The sequence below is a fragment of the Mesoplodon densirostris genome, chromosome 1, assembly GCF_025265405.1.
Source record: "Mesoplodon densirostris isolate mMesDen1 chromosome 1, mMesDen1 primary haplotype, whole genome shotgun sequence".
NCBI lineage: Eukaryota > Metazoa > Chordata > Mammalia > Artiodactyla > Ziphiidae > Mesoplodon > Mesoplodon densirostris.
The window spans coordinates 190,228,752-190,255,364 of NC_082661.1; the positions used below are offsets into that span (position 1 = coordinate 190,228,752).

A 26,613-nucleotide genomic window follows, 5' to 3' on the forward strand; every position below is an offset into this window, starting at 1 on the left:
CTATATGGCCTTTATTATGTTGAGGTAGTTCCCTCTATGCCTTCTTTCTGGAGGGTTTTTTTAATCATAAATCGGTGTTGAATTTTGTCAAAAGCTTTTTCTGCATCTATTGAGTTGATCATATGGTTTTTATTCCTTAATTTGTTAATGTAGTGTATCACATTGATTGATTTACATATATTGAAGAATTCTTGCATTCCTGGGATAAATCCCACTTGATCATGGTGTATGATCCTTTTAATGTGTTGTTGGATTCTGTTTGCTAGTATTTTGTTCAGGATTTTTGCATCTGTGTTCATCAGTTACATTGGTCTATAATTTTCTTTTTTTGTGTTATCTTTTTCTGGTTTTGGTATCAGGGTGATGGTGGCTTCATAGAATGAATTTGGGGGTGTTCCTCCTTCTGCAATTTTTGGGAAGAGTTTAAGGAGGATCGGTGTTAGCTGTTCTCTAAATGTTTGATAGAATTCACCTGTGAAGCCATCTGGTCCTGGACTTTTGTTGGAAGTTTTTAAATTATGGTTTCAATTTCATTACTTGTGATAAGTCTGTTTATATTTTCTAATTCTTCCTGGTTCAGTCTTGGAAAATTGTACCTTTCCAAGAATTTGTCCATTTCTTCGTGGTTGTCCATTTTATTGGCATATAGTTTTTTGTAGTAGTCTCTTATAATCTTTTGTATTTCTGCAGTGTCAGTTGTGCTTTCTGCTTTTTCATTTCTAATTTTATTGATTTGCATCCTCTCCCCTTTTTTTCTTGATGAGTCTGGCTAAGGGTTTATCAATTTTGTTTATCTTCTCAAAGAACCAGCTTTTAGTTTTATTGATCTTTGCTCTTTTCTTCATTTGTATTTCATTTATTTCTGCTCTGATTTTTATGATTTCTTTCCGTCTACTGACTTTGGGTTTTCTTTGTTCTTCTTTCTGTAGTTGTTTTAAGTGTAGGGATAGATTGTTTATTTGAGATTTTTCTTGCTTCTTGAGGTGAGGTTGAATTGCTATAAACTTCCCTCTTAGAAATGCTTTTGCTGCATCCCATAGGTTTTGGGTCATTGTGTTTTCGTTTTCATTTGTTTCTATGTATTTTTTATTTCTTCTTTGATTTCTTCAGTGATCTCTTGGTTATTTGGTAGTGCACTGTTTAGCCTCCATGTATTTGTGTTTTTTAGTTATTTTCCTGTAATTGATTTCCAATCTCATAGTGTTGTGGTCAGAAAATATGCTTGATATGATTTCAATTTTCTTAAATTTTCTGAGGCTGATTTTTGACCCAAGATGTGATCTATCCTGGAGAATGTTCCATGTGCACTTGAGAAGAAAGTGCATTCTGCCACTTTGTGTGGAAAGTTCTATAAATATCAATTAAATCTATCTGGTGTATTGTGTCATTTAAAGCATGTGTTTCCTTATTTATTTTCTGTTTGGATGATCTGTCCACTGGTGTAAGTGGCATGTTAAAGTCCCCTACTATTATTGTGTTACTGTTGATTTCTCCTTTCATGGTTGTTAGCATTTGCCTTATGTATTGAGGTGCTCCTTTGTTGGGTGCATAAACATTTATAATCGTTATTTTTTTTTAGATTGATCCTTTGATCATTATGAAGTGTCCTTCTTTGTCTCTTGTGATAGTCTATTTTAAAGTCTATTTTATCGGATACTAGTATTGCTACTCCAGCTTTCTTTTGATTTCTATTTGCATGGAATATCTTTTTCCATCCCTTCACCTTCAGTCTGTATGTGTCCCTAGGTTGAAGTGGGTCTCTTGTAGACAGCATATATATGGGTCTCGTTTTTGTATCTATTCAGCCAGGCTGTGTCTTTTGGTTGGGGCATTTAATCCATTTACATTCAAGGTTATTATTGATATGTATGTTCCTATTACTTTTTCTTAATTGTCTTGGGTTTGTTTTTGTGGCTCTTTTTCTTCTCTTGTGTTTCCCGCCTAGAGAAGTTTCTTTAGCATTTGTTTTAAAGCTGGTTTGATGGTGCTGAATTCTCTTAGCTTTTGCTTGTCTGAAAAGCTTTTGATTTCTCCATCAAATCTGAATGAGATCCTTGCTTGGTGGAGTAGTCTTGGTTGTAGGTTTTTCTCTTTCATCACTTTAAATATATCCTGCCACTCCCTTCTCGCCTTCAGAGTTTCTGCTGAAAAATCAGCTGATAACCTTATGGGGATTCCTTTGTATGTTATTTTTTGTTTTTCCCTTGCTGCTTTTAATATTTTTTCTTTGAATTTAATTTTTGTTAGTTTCATTAATATGTGTCTTGTTGTGTTTTTCCTAGGGTTTATCCTGTATGGGACTCTCTTTGCTTCCTGGACTTGGGTGACTATTTCCTTTCCCATGTTAGGGAAGTTTTCGACTATAGTCTCTTCAAATATTTTCTCAGACACTTTCTTTTTCTTTTCTTCTTCTGGGACCCCTATAATTTGAATGTTTGTGCGTTTAGTGTTGTCTCAGAAGTCTCTGAGATTGTCTTAAATTCTTTTCATTCTTTTTCCTGTATTCTGCTCCTTGGCAGTTATTTCCACCTTTTTGTCTTCCAGCTCACTTATGCATTCTTCTGCCTCAGTTATTATGTTATTGATTCCTTCTAATGTATTTTTCATTTCAGTTATTGTGTTGTTTATCTCTGGTTGTTCTTTAGTTCTTCTAGATCTTTGTTAAACATTTCTTGTATTTTCTCAGTCTGTGCATCGATTCCATTTCCAAGATTCTGGATCATCTTTTCTATCATTACTCCAATTTCTTTTTCAGGTAGATTGCCTATTTTCTCTTCATTTATTTGGTCATGTAGGTTTTTACCTTGCTCCTTGATATGTGACATATTCTTTTGCAGTCTCTCTTTTTTTTTTTTTTTTTAAATGAGTGGGACTGTGTTCCTGTCTTACTGGTTGTTTGGCCCGAGGCTTCCAACACTGGAGTTTGTAGGCTCTTAGGTAGAGCTGGGTTTTGGTGCTGAGATAAGGACCTCCATAAGACCTCACTCCAGTGAATATTCCCTGGGGTATGAGGGTCTCTGTTAGTCCAGTCATTCTGACATGGAGCTACCACCACAGGAGCTGTGGCCTTACCCCTGGCTTGTGAACCGGGATCCTGCAAGCCACATGGGGTGGCCAAAAAAAAAAAAAAAAAAAAAAAGAGTGTACAATAACAAAGTAAAAAATAAAGTTAGACTAGGAAACTAACACATATGTTAAAAAGAATATAAAAATAAAAATATAGGGCTTCCCTGGTGGCACAGTGGTTGAGAGTCCGCCTGCCGATGCAGGGGACACAGGTTCATGCCCCAGTCTGGGAAGATCCCACATGCCGTGGAGCGGCTGGGCCCATGAACCGTGGCCGCTGAGCCTGCACGTCCGGAGCCTGTGCTCCACAACGGGAGAGGCCCCAACAGTGAGAGGCCCATGTACCGCAAAAAAAAAAGAAAAAAAAATATATAGATGAGTCAACAACTGGAAGGTACAACAGTATCATGATAGTAAAAAAAAGGGGAGGAGGGAAAAGAGAGAAAAAAAAGAAAAAAAAAACAGGGAAAAGGCCTTGGCTGTGGAGGGTGACCACCTAGAGGTGTTGGATAAGGAGGGTGGGAGGGAGATGCAAGAGGGAGGGGATAAGGGATTATACCTATGCACATAGCTGATTCACGTCATCATACAACAGAAACTAACACAACATTGTAAAGCAATTATACTCCAATAAAGATGTTAAAGGAGAAAAGAAAATAAATAAATAATTTCAAATATTTACAGCATTTTTAACTATAGTCATCATATTGTACATTATATCCCCAGTTCTTGTTTATCTTATAACTGGAAGTTTGTATCTTTTGACCACTTTCATCCAATTCCCCCACCCCTCAATATTTTATTATGAAAAATTTGAAACAGTGTATAGTTGAACAAATTTTACAGTGAACATTCATATACTCACCACTGAGATTCTACTATTAACTATGAATTATTTGCTTTATCACATATCTATACATGTATCTATCTTTCTATGAATGTATTTGATGCCCATTTAAAAATTGTTACATATCTTTTTCTTGTCCATTTTTGGAAGATTCTTATCTGTTATATGTGCAATGATCTGCATGTGTCTTTTGTCTTTACGGAGCCTCATTGCTTCTAAGCTAGTGTGCAAAGAAGCATGTTTAAGTAGAACAAAATATTGTAAGGGGCCATTTGAATAACCAGTGTCTGGTTAGCCCATTACAGGTTAGCCCACTTGGGTAGTTAAGTGGGAAGAGAGGTTTGAGCACAAGAGAAAATGTCTAGTGCCAGGCCTTAAAAGTATGGAAGCAAAATGAACCAGAGGGTGCGAGCAGGAGTTCTGATGAATTTGTATGGACCACCTAACCATGAGGAGACTCTCTCTCTATTCCCACAGAAAGACAGGCATGATATAGTAAGTGTAACTTAGAAAGATGTTGGATGGTTGAATTCTTGTTCTGCCAACACTGGAAAATCCATTAAGAGGGGCACAGACTATTCAGGTCATTGGCATGTTTTCTTTCTGTGTTTTTGACTGGATTTAGACTGGTGTTATAAACCACTGGCTGCTTACTTGTTGAGACTGGTACAAGGGTTGGTTTTCTTGGTAGATATGACTAAGTCAAGAAGGTGGTCTATATTGCTAATCTATACTCTCTTCAAAATAAGAAGAGAATTTTTTTTTTGGCTGCATCGGGTCTTAGTTGTGGCACGTGGGATCTTCATTGAGGCATGTGGGATCTTTCGTTGCAGTGCACAGACTCTTCATTGTGGTGTGTGGGCTTCTCTCTAGTTGTGGTGTGGGTTTTCTCTTCTCTAGTTGTGGCATGCAGGCTCCAGAGCACGTGGGCTCTGTAGTTTGCGGCACGTGGGCTCTAGGTGAAGCGCGCAGCTGAGTAGTTGTGGCATGTGGGCTTAGTTGCCCCACAGCATGTGGGATCTTAGTTCCCTGACCAGGGATCGAACCCACATCCCCTGCATTGTAAGGTGGATTCTTTTTTTTTATGGTTTTATTTTATTTTATTTTTAAAATTTTATTTATTTTTTATTTTTATTTTTGGCTGCATTGGTTCTTCGTTGCTGCGTGCAGGCTTTCTCTGGTTGCTGCGAGTGGGGGTTACTCTTCATTGCAGTGCATGGGCTTCTCATTGCAGTGGCTTCTCTTGTTATGGAGCATGGGCTTTAGGTACGCGGGCTTCAGTAGTTGTGGCTCACAGGCTCTAGAGCGCAGGATCAGTAGTTGTGGCATACGGGCTTAGTTGCTCCGCGGCATGTGGGATCTTCCCAGGCCAGGGCTCGAACCCGTGTCCCATGCATTGGCAGGCAGATTCTTAACCACTGCGCCACCAGAGAAGCCCTAAGTTGGATTCTTTACCAATGGGCTACCAGGGAAGTCCCAAGGTGCATTTAACTTTTGAACAAAGATTATTTTATCTTATAAAAACAACTCATGACCCTCAGAAAATTTGGACTATACAGAAAAGAGCTACAATTCAGCAATTTCACTCCTATGGTTAGCCAAGAAAATTGAAAACATATATCTACACAAAAACTGGTGAATGAGTGTTCCTAGCAACATTATTCATAATAACCAAAAAGTGGAAACAACCCAGGTATCCATCAACTGATGAATAAGTAAACAAAATGTGGTATATACACACAATGGAATATTATTTAGCAATAAAAAGGAATGGCACAATATATTCAAAGTACTGAAAGAAAAAAACTTCCAACCAGGAATACTCTAAACAGCAGAGTTATCATTCAGAATTGAAGGAGGAATAAAGAGGTTTCCAGACAAGCAAAAGATAAAGGAGTTCTTCACCACTAAACCAGCTTTACAAGAAATGTTAAACGGACTTCTTTAAGCTGAAAAGAAAAGGTTTTAGTTAGTAACAAGAAAACATATGAAACAGTAAATCTCATTGGAAAGGTAGATATATAATAAAGTTAGTGGATTAATCACTTATAAAGCTAGTATAAAGGTTAAAAGACAAAAGTAGTAAAAATAAATATGATTACAATAATTAGTTGAGGGATACACAAGATAAAAAGACGGAAATGTGATGTCAAGAAACATAAAATGAGGGCTTCCCTAGTGGCGCAGTGGTTGAGAATCTGCCTGCTAATGCAGGGGACACAGGTTTGAGCCCTGGTCTGGGAGGATCCCACATGCCACGGAGCAACTGGGCCTGTGAGCCACAACTACTGAGCTTGCGCATCCGGAACCTGTGCTCCGCAACAAGAGAGGCCGCGATAGTGAGAGGCCCGCGCACCACGATGAAGAGTAGCCCCCGCTTGCCACAACTAGAGAAAGCCCTCATACAGAAACGAAGAGCCAACACAGCCATAAATAAATAAATAAATAAAGCAAACTGTCAACAAGTAAAAATAAATAAACAAAACAAAACAAAAAAGAAACATAAAATGAGCAGTGGGGAGGGTAAAAATGTTGAGCTTTAGAATGCAATCAAACTTAAGTTGTTATCAACTTAAAATATGCTGTTATAGATACAAATTGTTAAATGTAAGCTTTATGGTAACCACAAAGCAAAAACCTATAGTAAATATGCAAAAGATAAAGAGAAAGGAATAACATAATACCACTAAGGAAAGATATCAAACTACAAAGGAAGAGAGCAAGAGAAGAAAGGAACAGAGAGGAACTATAAAAGCAGAAAACGGTTAACAAAAGGGCAATAAGTATATACATATCAATAATTACTTTAAAATGTAAATGAACTAAATTCTCCAATCGAAGGACATGGGAGTTCCCTGGCGATCCAGTGGTTAGAACTTGGTGCTTTCACTGCCATGGCCCAGGTTCAATCCCTGGTCAGGGGAACTAAGATCCTGCAAGCTGTGTGGCGTGGCCAATTAAAAAAAAAAAAGGACATAAAATGGCTGAATGGATAAATAAAATAAGACCCATCAATATGCTGCCTACAAGAAACTCACTTTAGATGTAGGATACACACAGAATGTAAGTGAAGGGACGGGAAAAGATACTCCATGCAAATGGAAACCAAAAGAAAGCTGGAGTAGACATACTTATATCAGACAAAATAGACTTTGAAAGAGAGATTATAATAAGATACAAACATGGGCATTACATAATGATAAAGGGGTCAATCCGACAAAAGGATATAACATTTATAAATATTTATGCACCCAACACAGAAGCACCTCAATATATAGAGCAACTATTAACAGATTTAAAGGGAGAAATAGACAGCAATACAATAATAGTAGGAAATTTTAATACTTCACTTATATCAATGGATATATCATCCAGACAGAAAATCAATAAGGAAACATTGGCCTTAAGTAACATGATGGATCAGATTGACTTAATAGATATACACAGAACATTCTATCCAACAACAACAGAATGTACATTCTTCTCAAGTGCACATGGAATACTCTCCAAGATAGATCACATGTTAGGGCACAAAACAAGTTAATAAATTTAAGAGTATCAAAATCATAGCAAGCATTTCTTCTGACCACAAAAATATGAAACTAGAAATTACATGAAGAAAACTGGAAAATTCACAAATATCTGGAAATTAAACAACATTCTACTGAAAAATCAATGGATCAAAGAAGAATTAAAAAGTAAAATAAAAAAATACTTTGAGAAAAATGAAAATGTAAATATAGCATACCAAAATTTGTGGGATGCAGCAAAAGCAGTTCTAAAAGGGTAGTTCATAATGATAAAAACCAACCTCAAGACACAAGAAATATTTCAAATAAACAACCTAACTTTACCCCACAAAGAACTAGAAAAAAAAAGAAGAAAAAACAAAGCCCAAAGTTAGTAGAAGGAAGGAAATAACAAAGATTAGAGCAAAAATAAATGAAATAGAGACTGAAGAAACAATAGAGAAGATCAGTGAAACTAAGAGCTAGTTCTTTGAAAAGATGAACAAAATTGACACGCCTTTAGCTAGACTCACCAAAAGAAAAAAAAAGAGAGAAGGCTCAATTAAATAAAATCAGAAATGAAAGAGGAGCTATTACAACTGATACTACAGAAATACAAAGGATCATAAGAGACTACTATGAATAATTATACACCAAAAAAATTGACAACCTAGAAGAAATGGATAAATTCCTAGAAATATACAACCTACCAAGACTGAATCATGATGAAGTAGAAAATTTGAAGAGACCAATTACTAGTAAAGAGATTGAATCAGTAATCAACAAACAAAATCCAGGACCAGACAGCTTCACTGATAAATTCTACCAAACATTCAAAGAATCCTTCTCAAACTCTTCCAAAAAATAGAAGAGGAAGGAACCCTTCCAAATTCATTTTATGAGGCCAGCATTACCCTGATACTAAAACCAGAAAAGGATGCCACAAGAAAAGAAAATTACAGGCCAATATCCCTGATGAACAAAGATGAAAAAATACTCAACAAAGTACTAGCAAACCAAAATCAACAATACATTAAAAGGATCATACACCATGATGAAATCGGATTTATTCCAGGGATGCAAGGCTATTTCAAGATTCTCAGATCAGTGTGATACACTACTTTAACAACATGAAGAATAAAAATCATATAATTATATTAATAGATGCAGAAAAAGCCTTTGAAAACATTCATCATCCATTTATGATAAAAACTCTAATCAAAGTAGTTATAGAGGAAATGTGCTTCAACATAAAAAAGGCCATAGATGATAAGCCCACAGCTAACATTATACTCAATGGTGAAAAGCTGAAAGCTTTTCCTCTAAGATCAGGAAGAAGACAAGGATGCCCACTCTTGTGCAAGTCCTAGCCAGAGCAATTAGGCAAGAAAAAGAAATAAAAGGCATCCAAATTGGAAAGGGAGGAGTAAAACTGCCACTATTTGCAGATGACATGATATTATATACAGAAAACCCTAAAGACTCCATCAAAGAAAATTGTTAGAGCTAGTAAACGAATTCACTAAAGATGCAGGATACAAATTTAATATACAAAAATCTGTTGCATTTTTGTACACTAATAATGAACTATCAGAAAGAGAAATGAAAACAATTCCATTTACAATTGCCTCAAAAAGAATAAAATACCTAAGAATAAATTTAACCAAGGATGTGAAAGACCTATATATTGAAGACTACAAGTCATTAATGAAATAAATTGAAGAAGACACAAATAAATGTAAAGATATTCCATGCTCATGGATTGGAAGAATTTTTATTGTTAAAATGTCCATAGTATCTAAAGCAATCTTCAGATTCAATGCAATCTGTATCAAAATGCCAATGACATTTTTAAAAGAAATAGAGCAAATAATCCTAAAATGTATATGGAACCACAAAAAACCCTCAAATAGCTAAAGCAATTATGAGAAGGACAAACAAACCTGGAGGCATCACCCTCCCTGATTTCAAACTATATTACAAAACCATAGTAATTAAAACAATATTGTATTGGCATAAAAACACACATAGATCAATGAGACAGAATAGAGAGCCCAGAAATAAACCCATACATATATGGTCAATTAATTTACAACAAAGGAGTCAAAAATATACAGTGGGGAAAGGACAGTCTCTTCAATAAATGGTGTTGGGAAAACTGGACAGCCACATGAAAAAGAATGAAACTTGACCACTATCTTACACCATACACAAAGATTAACTCTAAGTGGAGTAAAGACTTGCATGTAAGACCTGAAACCATTAAAATCCTAGAAGAAAACATAGTTATAAGCTCCTTGACATTGGTCTTGGTGATGATTGTTTTTAATCTGGCACCAAAAGCAAAAGAAAAGCAAAAATAAAGTGGGACTATATCACACTAAAAAACTTTAGCATATACACGTAAAATAAAATAAAGTAAAATAAATAAAATACTTATGCACAGCAAAGGAAATCACCACCAAAATGAAAAGGCAACCTACTGAATGGGAGAAAATATTCGCAAATCATATATCTGATAAGGGATTTATATCCAAAAATATATAAAGAACTCATACAACTCAATAGCAAAAAAACAAAAAAAAACCCCAATTTGATTAAAAAATGGGCAGAAGATCTGAATAGACATTTTCCCAAAGAAGAGGTACAGATGGCCAAGAGGCACATGAAAAGATGCTTAATGTCATTAATCATCAGGGAAATGCAAACCAAAATGACAATGAGATATCACTTCACACCTGTTAGAATGGCTATTATCAAAAAGGCAAGGAATAACAAGTGTTGGTGAAGATGTGGAGAAAAGGTAACCCTTGTACACTCTTAGTAGGAATGTAAATTGGTGTAGCCACTTTGGAAAACAATAAGGAGACTTCTCAAAAAACTAAAAATAGAACTACCATATGACCCAGCAATTCCACATTTGGGTATTTATCCAAAGCAAATGAAAACACTAACTCAAAAAGATATATGCAGCCCCATGTTCATTGCAGCATTATTTATAATAGCCATGATATATAACTTAAACAACCTAATTGTCTATCAATGGATGAATAGATAAAAGAAAATGTAGCATAGGTAGGTAGGTAGGTAGGTAGATAGATAGATACATAGATAGAAAGAAAATGGAACAATGGAATATTATTCAGCCATAAAAAAGAAGGAAATCTTGCCATTTGTGACAACATGGATGGGCCTGGAGGGCACTATGCTAAGTGAAATAAGTCAGACAAAGACAAATACCATATGATCTCTCTTATCTGTGGAATCTAAAACAAAACAAAACAAATTAAACAAAAAACAGATTGGTGGTTGCCAGAAGTGGGGTGGGGGGGGATGAAAGAAATGGATGAGGGCGGGTCAAAGGGTTAAAAAGTGTAGTAAGTCAGGATGTATGATAGCTACAGAGGGGGGAAAAAGTCTTTATAACACCAGAACACTTTACTCTGTTCTTAGAAATAAGCATGACATTAATGAAAAAAATTTTTTTTAGAGTGAGACTTCAAGTTATCCCTAAGTGGTCATAATAAAGTCTAATAGTATTTTTAATTTAGTGAGGGAATTAGCATTTTCGAGGAAACCTGCAAAAATATTTTTGGTAGGTTAAAAAAATCAAAAGAAATGAGGTATTGATAACTGCTGCAATATGTATGCACTTTGAAAACATTATGCAAAGAGAGAAAGGCACCAGATACAAATGTCCACATATTGTATGATTCCATTTATATGAAATGTTCAGAATAGGCAAATACATAGAGACAGAAAGCAGATTAATAGTCGCAAGAGCTGGGGAGAGGGGGAATGGGAGTGATGCTAATGAGTATGTTGTTTCTTTTAGGGTGATGAAAATGTTCGGGAATTAGAGAATGGTGATGATGTACAGCTCCAGGAATATACTAAAGCCATTGAACTGTACACTCTAAAAGAGTGAACTTTATGGATTGTGAATTATATTTCAATAAACTTGTTATTAATGTATGTATATGAACAAAAAAGGACATAAGAACAACTCATGATCCTAATACTTAGAGCTGACCACTAGTAACTTTTTAATGCATTTCCTTCTAGTCCTTTCTTTAACATATTATTTATGTAGCTGAAATCTTAGTGAAATCTTGCCTTTTTTTTTTTTTACATAATATGGCAACTACAAACTCCTGGTAAACACTAATTTTAATAGATGCTTAGTAGTTTACTGGCTGAAAGATGAGAGGGCCTGAATCGGCAGGAAAGTCAGCACATAGAGTGGTGTTCTAGGAATCCTAACTAGCTGGGTGATTCAAAAGCCAAAACAAATCAGCAAAAACCTCTAGGTTCTCACTCTTCCTTAGGAAAGAGATAACTTCAACAGTTAATGAAATCAAAAGAAAAATGTCAAAATGTCATATGTCAGAGGACTAAGTTCCTTCATATATAGAAATCACTTTAAAATAAATAAGAAAAAAATGAGTAACTCAATAGGAAATAGAATAAGAACATGAGTAAGTGGTTCATGGAAGAAATACAATGGATAGCAAATTAATAAGATTTAAAATGCACATACCCTTTGACTCAGCAATTCCACTTCTAGGAATTTGCCTTGCCTCTATAATTAGACAAGGGGGCAATGAAAAATGGACAAGAGGATTTATTTATTCCATTATTGTTTATATTTGCAAAAATCTGGTCATCTAACTGTTCCTCAGTTGGGGACTAATTAAATAAATTATGGTAAGCCATGTAATGGAATATATTAAACAAACCACTGAAAAGAATGAAGTAAACTTATGTGTAAGAATATGAAAAAGTCACCAAATATATTGTTTGGTGAAAAAAATCAAGGAATAAATCATGTAACTTCACATGTGCTTTTAAAAAGATATATTCCAATATGCTTATGCGTACCTTTAAATGATTCTGGAAGGATATATACAAACTGTTAACAAAGGTCTCTTTCTAGAAGAATTTTTTCATTTTATACCTATTTATATTGTTTGAATTTTTTACTATATATATTTTCATAAAAAATAGTAAAATGTATGTTAGTAGTTGCCATTGAGTTTAATGGGTTTTAAAAGACTATGTTTATTCCCCAAAGTAAGGATAATTTGCTGAGTTATATTCAGGAAGCCACTTCAGAGGAAAGATTTAGAACATTCTGCCACTGATATTCTAAGGATGCCTTTGGATCCCGAAATATCCCTCTGCTTCTCAATTTCATGGTGAATGATGCCCAACTACTACATTTTCTGCTCTTCGATTCCAGCTCTCATTGCTCTGTCTGTATCTTTATAAGAAATCCCACCCTTCCTCCACTTACTTGAGTTAACAAGAGCTAGTTCTTTTTAACCAGAACACCCCAGGTAAAAAAGATATTTTTTAAAAATGTTAGTTTAACTTATTTAGGTTCTTAAGCATATGGACACTGATGTTTTCTGACCGAGACTCTAGGGAATATACTAGTGTATTAACTCATTCTTAACCAACTGAATTATATCGAAGGAGACATTTATAATTAGTAAGGGCTTATAACCAATTGTTCTCAAAATAAAATGAGGAAAGTGAAAAATAGAGACACTCAGTAACATTTCTGAGAGAATAAATGAAAATCATCTGGAGGTCTCACTCTCCACTGTGATGGAGGTTGTGGGTAGGAATGACAATGCACACGGGGAAAGAACCATGTGAATTTCATTAGAATTTCATTAGAAGGAAATCAAGGCTGGGACTGGGAGATAGGTATGGGATGGAGAGAGGCTTTGACATTGGTTTGACAGTGGTTCCCAAGTGATGGTGCATGGACAAGCTGCCTCATATTTATCTGGGGGAGATTTAACCATTTGTACGGGGCTGACTAATGGCCCTCCCCAAAGAGGTCCAGATCCTAATCCCCAGAACCTGTGAATGGGTTACCTTACATGGCAAAAAGGACTTTGCAGGTGTGATTAAGGTCCTTGAGATGTTGATAGCATCCTGCATTATCCAGGTGGGCCCAATGTAATTACACAGGCCCTTAAAGAAGGAGGAGGGAGGCAGAAGAGGAGGTCAGAGTGAGGTGATGTGAGAACTCACTGTGCTGTTGCTGGCTTTGAAGATGGAGAAAGGGGCCATGAGCCGAGGAATGTAGGCAGCCCCTAGAAGCTGGACAAGGCAGGGAACAGATGCTCTCCTAGAGCCTCCAGAAAGGAAAGCAGCCTCGCCGAGACCTCTGTTGGATTTCTGACCTACTGAACCGTAAGAGAATACATTTATGTTGTTTTAAGCCACTAAGTTGGTAATTTGTTATAGCAGCAATGGGAAGTAAATATGCCATCTCAAGCTCTGGGACCCCATCCTAGGTGATTCTGATCCAGCATTTTTTACAAAGCTGATATCTGTCCAGGTTTGGAGAACCCTGCTTAGAATATGCTTTAAATCCATTTAGGAGAATGGATTTAAAGAATGTAAGTCTTTAAAACTTTTTGTAGATAAAACTTTTTGGAGATCTCATTTTTCTAAAGCATGTCCAGCCAAATACTCCTCCTGATGAAGGAGAGTGTGTGACAGAGTGACCAAGAAATCCAGAAATTAAGTTTTAATACGTACTGATTTTTAGTGAATTTGTGGTGTGTTATTACTTTGCCGAGTTCTGCTATGTTTGCTGTCTACTTCCTGGAACAGTTAATTCCAAACTTATCTCTCAGATAAAGAGATTAATTTTTGTAATTCTTTTATAGTTACACTTTTTGTTTCAAAACTCAACACGTCCAGCCAGTATTTGGTGGGCATTCCTGTGAGCAAGGCACACCAAACCCTCCTTCTTCCCGGTTCTTGCCTCGGGGCTGGGTCAGCAGTCCAGGGCTTCTCAAGGTGGCAGCTGGCCCTTGGTTCTGTGCTGTCACCGAAGAGCGAATTATCCTCACTCTTGGGGTAAACACACAACATGATTACAGTTTCACCAAAACTGCTGCTTTGCTCAGACTCAGTGTTCACATTGTGTCATTAAAGACATTTGAAACGTATGTTTTGTAATGAGAGGCTCCAGCCTCTTTGTCAGTCATAATTTTTGCTCTGATTAAGGTCTAAACAAAACAAAACAGAAGCCCTCTAAGGTACAGGTTTTCAACATGGCCACACATTAGACTTTAAAATAATTGTTGATGCCTAGTTTCCACCCCAAGACTTTCTGATTCTGTTGATCCGGAATGGGGCCCAGGTGTCAATATTTTTTAAAACGCTTGCCTCCCCAGATGATTCTAATGTGGAGAACCAGGTTCTAAGGGACTTGAACTCTAGGGTGCCTGTCCTGCCTCCTTTCTTTTTGAGATTTGAGACGCCCAAGAATTCTTGCTGGTGGTTGTAGGGAATCCCACTGTTGGAGGGGCCGGCGGCAGGCACTTTGGCCTCAGCAACACAGTTTCTTCTTAGATTAGAAAGCTGACAGGACAACCTACTATTTCAAGTGGAGTTATGGATGCCCAGTGACCTTGTTCTTGTTCCCAATGGCTTGGGAAATGGACACATTACTGCAGGATTCCTGCAGATGACTCCAAGTGACAGCCCAAAGTCTGAACCTGCATGAACGTCTGGTACAAGAAACAGCTGTGAGCAAATGCACTAATGAGGGCTATGTTCATAGCTCTCTGAGGAAGGGTACTCTCACTAGGTTACATAGGCGCACTTGGGGAGCTGTTGTTTTGGGCTGATGATCATGTAGTGCACACAGTGTAGCTGAGAGCGCCCAGCTCTGTTTTCACTTGCAGATATGTAGCAGTGATGACTAAACAAAAACTAGAATTCCAACAAATGCTGTCAGGTCCCGCACTCGTCAGACATGACAAAGCCGTTTTCCATGTGTTCTGTCAGTAAGATGGTAAATACAGAGGAAATATTTGAAATGCCCCCAACCAGATTGGGAGGAAGTCAAGCATCCAATGCGTGAAGCAAATGCTCCCTATTTAGGCTGGAGAACCTACCTTTACCCCAGCCATAAACATAAATGAGGAAGGAAGGCCTAGGTTGATACGGGAAGCATTTGCTTGGGAGACTTGGCCTAAAAAAAGCAGTCAAAAACTGGAAAAAAATGAAGAGGCCCTCAAGTAACATCCTATCTGCCTATATAGAGAGACAGTCCTGATGTGATGTAAAGGGCTATGACCAAAGATCAAGGGGTTGTCTGCAGGTGAGGAAGAATTGTGTTTGTTCTGAATACAGTATCATGTGTTGTTATTGTGGGGATCACAGAGACAAGGGATGTAGAAATAAATGCCTTATGTAAACTGTAAAGTGCAATATGGATTTGATGGTAGTGGTTCATTACCCAGAGGACCTTGCTACTCAAAGTGTGGTCTGCAAACCAACATCATCAGCCTCACCTGGGAGCTTACTAGAAATGCTTCTGAAAAGTACTTTAAAAAAAGAAAGTTCTTTTAAAAAAATTGTGATAAAACGTACATAACAAAATTTGCCATTTTAATCATTTTAAAAAGTACAGTTCAGTGGCGTTAGGTAATTTACATTGTTGTGCAACCTTACCATCCATCTCCAGAACTTTTTCATCTTCCCATACTAAAACTTGTACCCTGAATTGCAAGGTCTCCAGGTGATTCATATGCACAAAATTTAAGAAGCACTGGTCTGGGGGATTTCTGGCAGTAGATCCTGTGTTAAACTTAATCATAGTTTACTATGCAGTAGATGCTGTGCTAAGCATTCTTTATCTCACTTAATCTCATTTACCCTTTATCTCATTTAATCCTCCCAGCAACATTATGAAATATTATCATGAACCTCACTGTACAGATAGGGAAACATTTCAGCGTCTTACTCAAGCTTACACATGGGTAAGGGGTAGAGCTGGGGTATCACTTAGCATCTGTGGTTCCAGAGCATATGCTTTCCTTCTTCTGGACTTCCTTGGTACCCATAAAGATCCCATCCAGGTGCTTGCATTTGAGGATATGTGCTGAGGAAGAAAGATGCCTGGATATGTAGAGGGAAGAAGTAAAATAAGATCCCACCACAAGTAAATCTTTATTTCCATGGTTTTACACAACTCATGCATCTAGTAAAGAGACTTGGAGAATCTGGGATGCTGCTTTCACAGCATTATTTTACATTGTTTCTCCAGAAACTTTACTCTCAACCTGATTTTCTTTCCGTTCTTATGCATTTCAACGGATCCTATGTCTCTCTTTTCAGAACCTTCTGGAACAAACTGGAAGGTCAAACAGGAAGTGTTTGTGGGGAATTCTGTGCTGAGTAGATTGGTGTGGCCAGGCTCACTGCTTTCCTCCCTCACACCCCGTGGTTTCAGGGCTCAGCGTGACTCAGGGATGCAAACTCTGGGAGGTCTGACTTGGAATGTGAGTCAGGAACCCTGACCAGTCTCCTTTGTTCATATCTGAAACTGGGACTTTTACAAAACCCCAAACCTTTTATAATCAGAAAAGATAAATCCCCTATAGGGAAGAAAAACACCATGGAAAATTCCATGGGAAATACCTAAAATTGCCTGTCTCTTTTGTCAACCACTGGGAAGTCAGGTGTGGCCAGATGGCCACAATCGGTGCACAGCTGGACAAGTCCTTGTCCTTTCAGAGAGCAAACACCTTAGAGGGTGCTCTAGTCATTAAAAGTTGCTTGAAAATTACATAAGCCAAGACCTAGGCTTTTTTTTTTTAATTTTTATTAGAGTATAACTGATTTACAATGTTGTGTTAGTTTCTGCTGTACAGCAAAGTGAATCAGTTATACAGATACATATATCCCCTCTTCTTAAGATTCTTTTCCCATGTAGGCCATTGCAGAGTATTGAAAAGAGTTCCCTGTGCTATACAGTAGGTCCTTATTATCTATTATATATATATGGTAGTGTGTATACATCAATCCCAATCTCCCAATTCATCCCTCCCCACCCCCTTTCCCCCCTGGTAACAGTAAGTTTTTCTACATCTGTGACTCTATTTCTGTTTTGTAAATAAGTTCATTTGTACCATTTTTTTAAGACCCAGGCTTCTTAAAGATTGCTCAGAACTACTCATTGATCAAAATCGATTAGAAGAATGGTTCTCAACTGGCGGCACAGTGGAATCAATCACTTGTGAAGCTCTAAACAAACAAAATCCCTATGCCAAGACCCATAGCCAGAGACTCTGACTTAATTAGTCTGGGCGAATGCCCAGGCATTGGTATTTTTAATGTGTGCCCAGGGTTGAGAAACACGGAATTAGACAAAGCTGGCTAAGGTCCCATCATCTTTGTATTCACAGTGCCTAACACAGCATCTGGCCCTTCCTGAATGTTTATGGAACATACGTGTGAATAAATGAACTAGTGTTACCTCATAAACTACTGTTAGCACTCAGGTAGTTTGTCATGGGTTTCAAAATCCTCTTTGATATGCTTCTTTCATTTAAGTCTCGTGACTCCCCTGGAAAATATTGATGTGATGCCCATTTACAGATAAGGAAACTGAGGCTTAATTTCCCCTCCCAAATCCCAAAGAACTGATAAACGAACTGTGTTTATTTAACTCTTGTCCACTGGGAAATTTACTGACTGCTGTGGTTCTCATCTGGCTCTAGTTGTGTCCTGAGGAAGTTTCTCTGATTGTTTGCTTTGGCAAGTATGTCATTTATTCCTCCCATCTCAATGCTGATGTCTAATTTTAAACAATGCTTATAGTAAAATTCAAACAAAGAAGTAAAAAAGAACAGTGTAATTAACTCATGTAATCACCCAGCTTCAACAATGATCAACTCAGGGCCACTGATTTCATCTATAGCCCCTCACACTGCCCCTTATTTTGAAACAAATCCCAGTAAATATTTCAGTACGTTTCTCTAAGGACTTAAAAACAAAAAAACCTTAATATCGTTATCATACCTAAAAACTTAACAGTAATTCCGAAATATCATCAAATATCCAGTCAGTATTCACACATCTGATTTTTTTTTTCCAACAGTTTCTTTGATTAGGGATCCAAATAAGTTCTATATGTTGCAGTTGGTTGACAGGGCTCTTAAGCCTCGTTTAATTTAAGGGTTTCCCCTTCATCTCTTTCTATTTGTCTCCTTATAATTTATTTGTTGAAGAAACCAGGTTATTGGTCATGTAGAGTCCCCAATCTGGGTTTTGCTGACTGTGAGCTCCTGTTGTCATTTCACAAATTCCTCTGGGCTCTGTAGTGCCTGTCATTTGCTAGGTAGATCCAGAAGTTTGATCAGATTTGGGCTGGATTTTCTTTTTTTCCCCACAACTCCTTCCTAGGTGCTGGAAACGCTTTGCCTGAAGGTAGAAATTTTGGAAGCAAAATCAGTTGTCAAGGCTAGGCAGCTAATACACATAAATTCATGGCCCAGAAGTAAGGCGACCCTGCATGACCATGGCCATGGTGGGCCCCACTTCTGCTGGGAGGATCCCTTTCCCAGCTCAGGGTCCAGGTCCAGCCCTGCCTCCCTCAGGTGTCCTGCGTCTGCGTCTCACCTTTCCTCACTTGTACCCCTTGACACACCACACGGCACAGGCTGGGGCTCTGCGGGGACTCTTCCCCGGAAGTCAGCGTTTCCCTGAGACCAGATAATGTCTCTACTAGCTAGTTGGTGATGAGGGATCAGCATTTTCTAACAGCCACGCTATGACACAGAGCATTTGCTCAGAGTGACATCTAGTGGCTTTAAAAATATCATTTATTGAGGTGTAGGGGCCCTTTTTTAAAGGAACATCAAACTGTAATTTGGTTTATTTGTATTTTTTTAATTACAAAAGTATCTCATGATCACGGGACTTCCCTGGTGGTCCAGTGGTTAAGGCTTCGTGCTCCCAATGCAGAGGGCCCGGGTTCGATCCCTGGTCAGGGAATTAGATCCTTCATGCTCCAACGAAGATCCAGTGCACTGCAACTAAGACCCGGCACAGCCAAATAAATAAATTAAGTATTTTTAAAAAAAGTATCTCATGATCATAAGAAAAACATTAAAGGATACTGAATAATAATAGCCTTGCCAATTAGATTTTTTCCCAGAATTTCACTGAAAACTCTGATGGTGCACTATATGAACAGAAAGTGAAAGTCCCACATAAGTGCACACCCCAGGAGTAACCACAGCTAATGGTCGATAATTCTCTTTAATGACTGCATAGTGTTTCATAAATTTTTTTTTTTTACCCCATCCTTCATTAATGGACTTTGGGGTAGCTTCTAATTTTTTTTTTTTTGCTATTACAAGCAATGCTGCCAAGAACATCTGTGTACATGTGATTTTGGTACTCTTGAGAGTGTTTCTGAAAATAGTCATCCAGAAGTGGAAATACTGGGTCAAAGAGAATGAGCATTTTTTGCACCAATTTACACCTCTACCGACAATGTATGAGTGTACCTTTCCCCATGTGCTCGAAACACCAGCATATTATCATTTACATAAAAATCTGTGTAGCTTGTTTTTATCTTTGTTAAAAAAAAAAAAGGATTTTTTTTTGTTGCCATGACTAGGTTGGGTTCTGTGTGATACAGTTTTGTTAATCTTCCCAGAAACACTTGTAGGAATTTGTATCCTAGTGGTGGATTCCAACCTAGAAACAAGGAAATTTTTGACCCTTATTAATATTCATTAACTCAAATGATATTTGTGGAGTGTCTGGCCAGTTGCTGGAGACACAATGTGAATAGGGTATGAAACCTGCCCTCAGTTACTAGGGAGCTGGTGGAGCTCGCACATAAGCGGATCACTGTGAGTGTGCGAGTTGGGATTTAGTGGAAGGAACCCAAGGAAAGCTAGATTGAGGAGAAGATGGGTTCCCAGAAGGCCTCACACAGGAGAAGGCATTTGAGCTGGGTTTTAAAGAATGAGGCTAGGCCAACAAGTGGGGAGAGTTGGGTGGGACACATGCAATTCAGGATCAGGGAACCAGTATGTGAAAGGTAGGGTATACCTGGGGGAACCATAGGAAAACACAAGTGGCTAGAAAGTGTTTGGAAGAAGCTCAGATTTGAGACTGTAGAGATGGGCACAGGCTGGATCATACAGTCTGGACTTTGCAAGTCTGATGTTTCTCAAACTCTGGATCTCTTATTTTATTTTTATTATTATTTTTTAATGTTTTGACCACACCTACAGCATGTGGGATCTTAGTTCTCTGACCAGGGATGGAACCCACGCCCCCTGCATTGGAAGCACAGAGTCTTAACCGCTGGACTGCCAGGGAAGTCCCTGGACTCTCTTATTTTAAAAGAAAACATTACCTCAGTGCTGTAACTGAAAAATCAGTATCCTTTGCCATAAATGTAAGATACCGTAAAAAAAACTTTAGTAAAAAAAGAAAAAAATCCAAGTGAATACATTTGAAATAGTTAAAATTAAAATATAATAATGAATCTAATGTTTACAAAAAATGAACACCTAAAATTATCTTCAGCTGGGAAAAAAATAAAATGATTTATAATTGGTCAGTAATAGAGATTCAGCCATGTATCCTTTAGTTTCAGACCAAGAAGAGGGTTCTGTCAAGACAATTCTGTTTCTGATTTTGTGTTTATTAGCCCCCAGAATCAACACACCTGTGTGGGTGTTTATGGCCCCCGCCTCCTAAAGAGCAGGACGGCAGGGAGCTCAGATGACCTCCCAGATCCCATAGCTGGGAATCAAAATCCATGTCTTCTGACTCCAGACCCTCATACCAGGCTGATGTTTGATACAAGGGAAAACTTTCTAAAACATACATCTCTCTGAAAACAGAACTAAGCTGCCTCTGGGAGCAGTGACCTCCTGCCTGGAGCAGGCCAGCGCACACCTGCCTGAGAAGTGTTTTGTTTTGTTTTTTTAAATTAATTAATTAATTTATCTGTGGCTGTGTTGGGTCTTCATTTCTGTGTGAGGGCTTTCTCTAGTTGTGGCAAGCGGGGGCCACTCTTCATCACGGTGCGCGGGCCTCTCACTATCGCAGCCTCTCGTTGTGGAGCACAGGCTCCAGACGCGCAGGCTCAGTAGTTGTGGCTCACTGGCCTAGTTGCTCCGCGGCATGTGGGATCCTCCCAGACCAGGGCTCGAACCTGTGTCCCCTGCATTGGCAGGCAGATTCTCAACCACTGCGCCACCAGGGAAGCTCCTGAGAAGTGGTTTTGAGGTTATGCTTAGTGTCTGAAGTCTGTGCCTGGGAAATATTTCAAGATACTAACCCAAAGATTAAGAAATTTATGACTTTGTTTTAATCATTAAAACATGGGTAAAAGGAGGTTTTGAGTTCTACAGAAATAAACATTCAAATTTGAAGCAACGATTGTTAGAGATTATGGAACCCTAATTATAACTGCATGTGAGTTCTCTGTCCAGCAGCAGTAGTAATTGCTTAGAAAACAGACCTCCAAAATATTTATAACTTGAAGATATGTCAAAAATCCCACAATAGGAAAAGACTGTTAGTATATTGTTAGAAAATAATGTTTCTGGGAAGTATGAGCCCTTCCTGACACTATCCTTCATGGACTAACACGGTGAAACTTTAATTTCTGGGATTGTCATATGTCTTGGGTTATCTATTGCTGGATAACCAATTATCCCAAAAGTTAGTGGCTTTAAACAACAATAACTATTTATTATATTTCACAATTCTGTGGATTAACTGAGCTCAGCTGGGTGGTTCTTCTGCTCCATGTGTTATCAGCTGTGGCTGCCATTAGCTGGCCTGGAACATTCAGCAAACCTAACTTTGTTCAATTATAGGTATGTTCCTTGTGGTCTTTGCCTGTATAGTATTGACAGCATGAAAAGTTTATTGATATGGTTTCAAATTCCCCATTTATACTAACCTTTAAGAACTACCATTTGTCAACTTTTGGTATAGTATCAAAGAAGAATATCCACAGTTATCTGAAAAGGCTATTAAAACAGTCCATCCTTTTTCAACTATCAATATATATCCGTATGAGGCTAGATTTTTTCATATACTTCAGCCAACAAAACATTTCATGGCAGATTGACTGCAGAAACAGTTATGAGAATCCAGCTGTCTTCAATTAAGCCAGATATTAAAGAGATTTGGAAATATGTAAAAATGCCATGCTTTTCATGGAATTTTGTTTGTTGTATGGATATACAATTAATCTTCTTTAAAATATGTTATTTATTATCAATTTGGTTTTGATAATGTACTGTGGTTAAGTAAGATGTCACCACTGAGGGAAGGTGGGTGATGGAAACCTGGGATCTCTTGGCATTATTGTTCAACTTCTTCTGAGTCTCTAATTGCAAAATAAAAAGTTTAAAAATATGTTATTTGTGTTAACATATAAGTATAGTTTTTATTTTAAAATGATTGATAAGTAAAATATTTGTTTCAATTTCTAATACAGTAAACATACATAAGCAAAAGCTCTTTGGGATCTTCAATCATTTTTAACAGCATAAAGGGATCCTGTGATCAAAAACTTTGAGAATCACTGCAATATAAGTAAGTGAGGAAGTGGGGAGACTGGTGAGAAATCATATGGTTTAGACTAGGGAGGTAGCAGTGGAGGAGTAAGAAGGGGTTCAATTCTGGACGTGTTTTGAAGGTAGAGTCAACAAGATTTGCTGAAGGATCAGTTGTGGGAAACAAAAACAGAGGTGTGTGTTTTTGTTTGTCTTTTGCATAAGAAACTGGTGGAATGAAACTGACATTTAATCAGCTAGGAAAGATCATAAGAGGAATAGATTTTGGGGGGAATATATTATTTTGGAAATGTTTTGAGATGCCCATTAAATATCCAAGTGGAGAAGTATATATGTTCAATCTGACACAAGGCTTTCTTGTGTCTGGTAACACTATTTGGGGTTATTTGGCAGTTTCCTCATCTAAATCTGAAAATGTTAGGTTTCTGAATTGGCCTCTCATATTTACAGTTACACTAGTACAAGTAACAGTTAATGTCTTACCAAATAATCACCCTTCCCTATTGCAGGGTAAACCAATTAGATATGCAGTATTGGAGCCTGCTACGTGTTAGAATCACCTGGGGAGCCTTTAAAACATTCTGATAGCGTGGCCTCTTACTCAGAGATTTTGATTTAATTGTTCTGGAGTGGGGTCACAGGCATCCTATGTTTTAAAAGCTCCTCAGATGATTTTAATGAGCAGTTAAGGCTAAATTACGGGATTAGAGTCATGATTTTGCTATTTCTTCCTAGAGCAATTTAAAAATTCCTTTTAAATTAAAACTCCCTTGAAACCAACCCCCTATTAATTCCCTATGCGAATTGATAAAGGAAATTTTCTCTGAGCCTTAAGTGTGCAAATAGGACTTGCCCACAGAACGCAGAGCCTGAAGGGTGTAAACAGCAGTGAGGGCCCCTGAAGAAGGAGCCAGAGCAACTGCTTCCCAGAAAACTGATTAGAGTGAGAAGGGCCTGATGTGAACCTGTGACTATGCTATCTAGACTCAAGGAAGGAACTCGGAATTCAGCCGTTGACACTCCAAGCCCCACTACAACCAATCAATCCTGAACTGACAAGCCAAGGACTTGTTTAAACTGACCCATCATGTTACCTTGTGAAGCTTTGTGGCTTCAGCCTTTATAAGCCCCACCCATGCCTTTGGTTGGAGAGATGGTCTTCAGGGGCTCCTCTCCAAAATATATATCTATACACAGTAACCCCCTAGGGCTCTAACTCATCCTGAGTTATTTTGAAGCCTCAGAGTCCTTGTTTACGTTTAATCACAAAGAAGGGACAGGGGGAAAACAACACATACTTCATTTGCTGAGTTTTAACTGTTTTCACAAAATGTCAGACAGATATGAATGTGAATTCATTAGTACACTTGGTCTCTTAGTTAATGAATCAGGCAAGGTAAACACATGGGTCATATGTATTCACTAAAATATCTGAACTTTTCTCCAGATTGTACTCACTGATAGAAATCCAGACTTTTCTGGAGTAATGGAATAAGAAAATGAAAAGTTTTCCAGGAAGCACAGTGTGTTGGTTTTCTATGCTGTGAAACAAATAACCACAAACGGAGTGGATTAAAACAACACACATTTATTATCTCACAGTTTCTGTGGGTCAATAGTCTGGGCACAGCTTTACTGGATCTTCAGCTCAGGGTCTCACAAGCCTGCAGTCAAGGTGTTGGCCAGGAGGCCTTCTCACCGGGAGGCTCAACTACATCTGGAAGAAGCTGCTTCCAAGCTAAGTCAGGTTGTTTGCAAAATTTATTTCCTTGTATGAGTGAAGGCCCTGGCTTTTCATAGCCATCAGTTGGAAGCTGTCTGCAGATCCTACAGGACACCCAAAGTTCCTTGCCATGTGGGTTCCCTCAACATGGCTGCTTGTTTCCACAAGCCAGCAAAGAGAATCTCCTGTTCCACTCTACTAACATGGGATTTTATATAATGTAATATAATCACAGGAGTAACACCCCATCACCTTTGCCGTATTCTATTGCTCAAAAGCAAGTCACAGGTCCTGCCTGCAACACATGGAGAGGGGAAACACACAAAGGTGTGGCCACCAGGAGGCAGGATATCACTGGGGGCCGGGGTCACCTCAGGGTGTGTTTGCCAAACAAGAAAAGAGGGCAGGAGAAACAGGGATTGTTTATAGTCAAACCAAACAAAACAAACCTAGTTTGTCCTGAAAAAACTGGAAAGGACAGTGGATGGAGCCAGGGATCAAGGGTTCTGGTCTTGGTTGTGTCATTAACTAGATTACATATCCATCTGGACCTCAATTTCCTTACTTTACAAATGAGGTAGGGCAGATGCTAATCAAAGAAATGCATATTAAAATAGCAAGGAAGCACCATTGTTCATCTTTAGCAAAAATTAGAAATGACTGTACTCCAAGCTCGTGAGTTTTTAGTGAAAGAACTATGCTCCGTCCTGGAAAGCAATCTGTCGTTAAAATGTTCACACCTGTGATGATTACTGTTATGTGTCAATTTGGCCATGGGGTGCCAAGATATTTGGTTAAATATTATTTCTGGGTATATCTGTGAGGGTGCTTCTGGATGAGATTAACATCTGAATCAGTAGACCGAATAAAGCAGCTTGGCCTCCCCAATGTGGGTGGGCCTCATCCAACTCATTTAAGTCCTGAATAGAATAAAAGGCTGAGCTCTTTGACAGGCTCCCAGACGCCCCAGCACCCCGTGACCCTGCCACCGGGTCCGCAGGCCAGTCCAGTCCCTGGGATACGCTAGGTGGGCAGCCTTGGCTCTGGCCCGCCAAGAAAGGCCCGGTAACGTTGACCCGGCTCCGGGTTCAAATCTGCCTCCTCCACTGGCTGGCCCTGTGACCTTGGGCTGGGGCCCTCGCCCGAGTCCAGGTGACTCATTGGGATGAGAATGACCCTCCTCGTGGGCTAGGCGGTTCCAGAGGGCACCTGGAAAGCGCTGGCCTGGGCTGCCGTCAGGTGGGGGACCGCCTTGGGTGCTGGGGCTACCACAAACCGGCAGACCTTGATGTTAGCTTAGAACCCCTGGCCCGGAGGTGCCCTTCCGAGCTCGCCTTCTCCCTGAGGTCCTGTGCAGCCATCGCCCAGCCTCCCGGTTCCTTGCACGGTCCCAGAGAGGTCCAGCCATTTCTCACCACCTTGCAATCACCCCTCTGCACAGGCCATGAACCCCGTCAGACACTCCCGGGCCTTCCAGTGGGGCCGCTCCATCTGGACCCTCCTTCCTGGGCCCCTTGCCCATCATCAGCAAGCCCCAGAGCACAGGGTGATACAGTCAAGAGTCCCTCTGGTGCCTGGGAACAGGAGCAGCCTCTCTGAGGAGATGAGTTGAACGACAGCCAATCACCATCAGAGCAAAGGACTTTCAGCAGTGCGAGACTCAAGCAGGGGAAAGCTCAGCATGTCCCAGGAGCCAACAAAAGCAAGCCTCTCTACACTTGGATTCATCGTGTTTCAAGTACTCAGCAGCCACATGTGGCTCATGGCAACCGTATTAGACAGCAACTATAATTTTTTACTCAGAAACAAAAATATTATGCAAGAATGAAGATAGTGGAGTAGAAGGACGTGCTCTCACTCCCTCTTGCGAGAACACCAGAATCACAGCTAGCTGATGGACAGTCATCGACAGGAGGACACTGGAACTCACCAAAAAAGATACCCCACATCCAAAGACAAAGGAGAAGCCACAATGAGACGGTAGGAGGGGCGCAATCACAATAAAATCAAATCCCATGACTATTGGGTGGGTGACTCGCAGACTGGAGAACACTTATACCACAGAAGTCCACCCACTGGAGTGAA

At 38.9% G+C, this 26,613-nt stretch overlaps 1 pseudogene; it reads right to left on the bottom strand.

The window, feature by feature from the left end:
* LOC132488858 (poly(A) polymerase type 3-like) overlaps window positions 1–26,050 on the bottom strand; it is a 32,221-nt pseudogene extending 6,171 nt beyond the window's left edge.
* Between the last annotated feature and the right edge of the window lie 563 nt (window positions 26,051–26,613).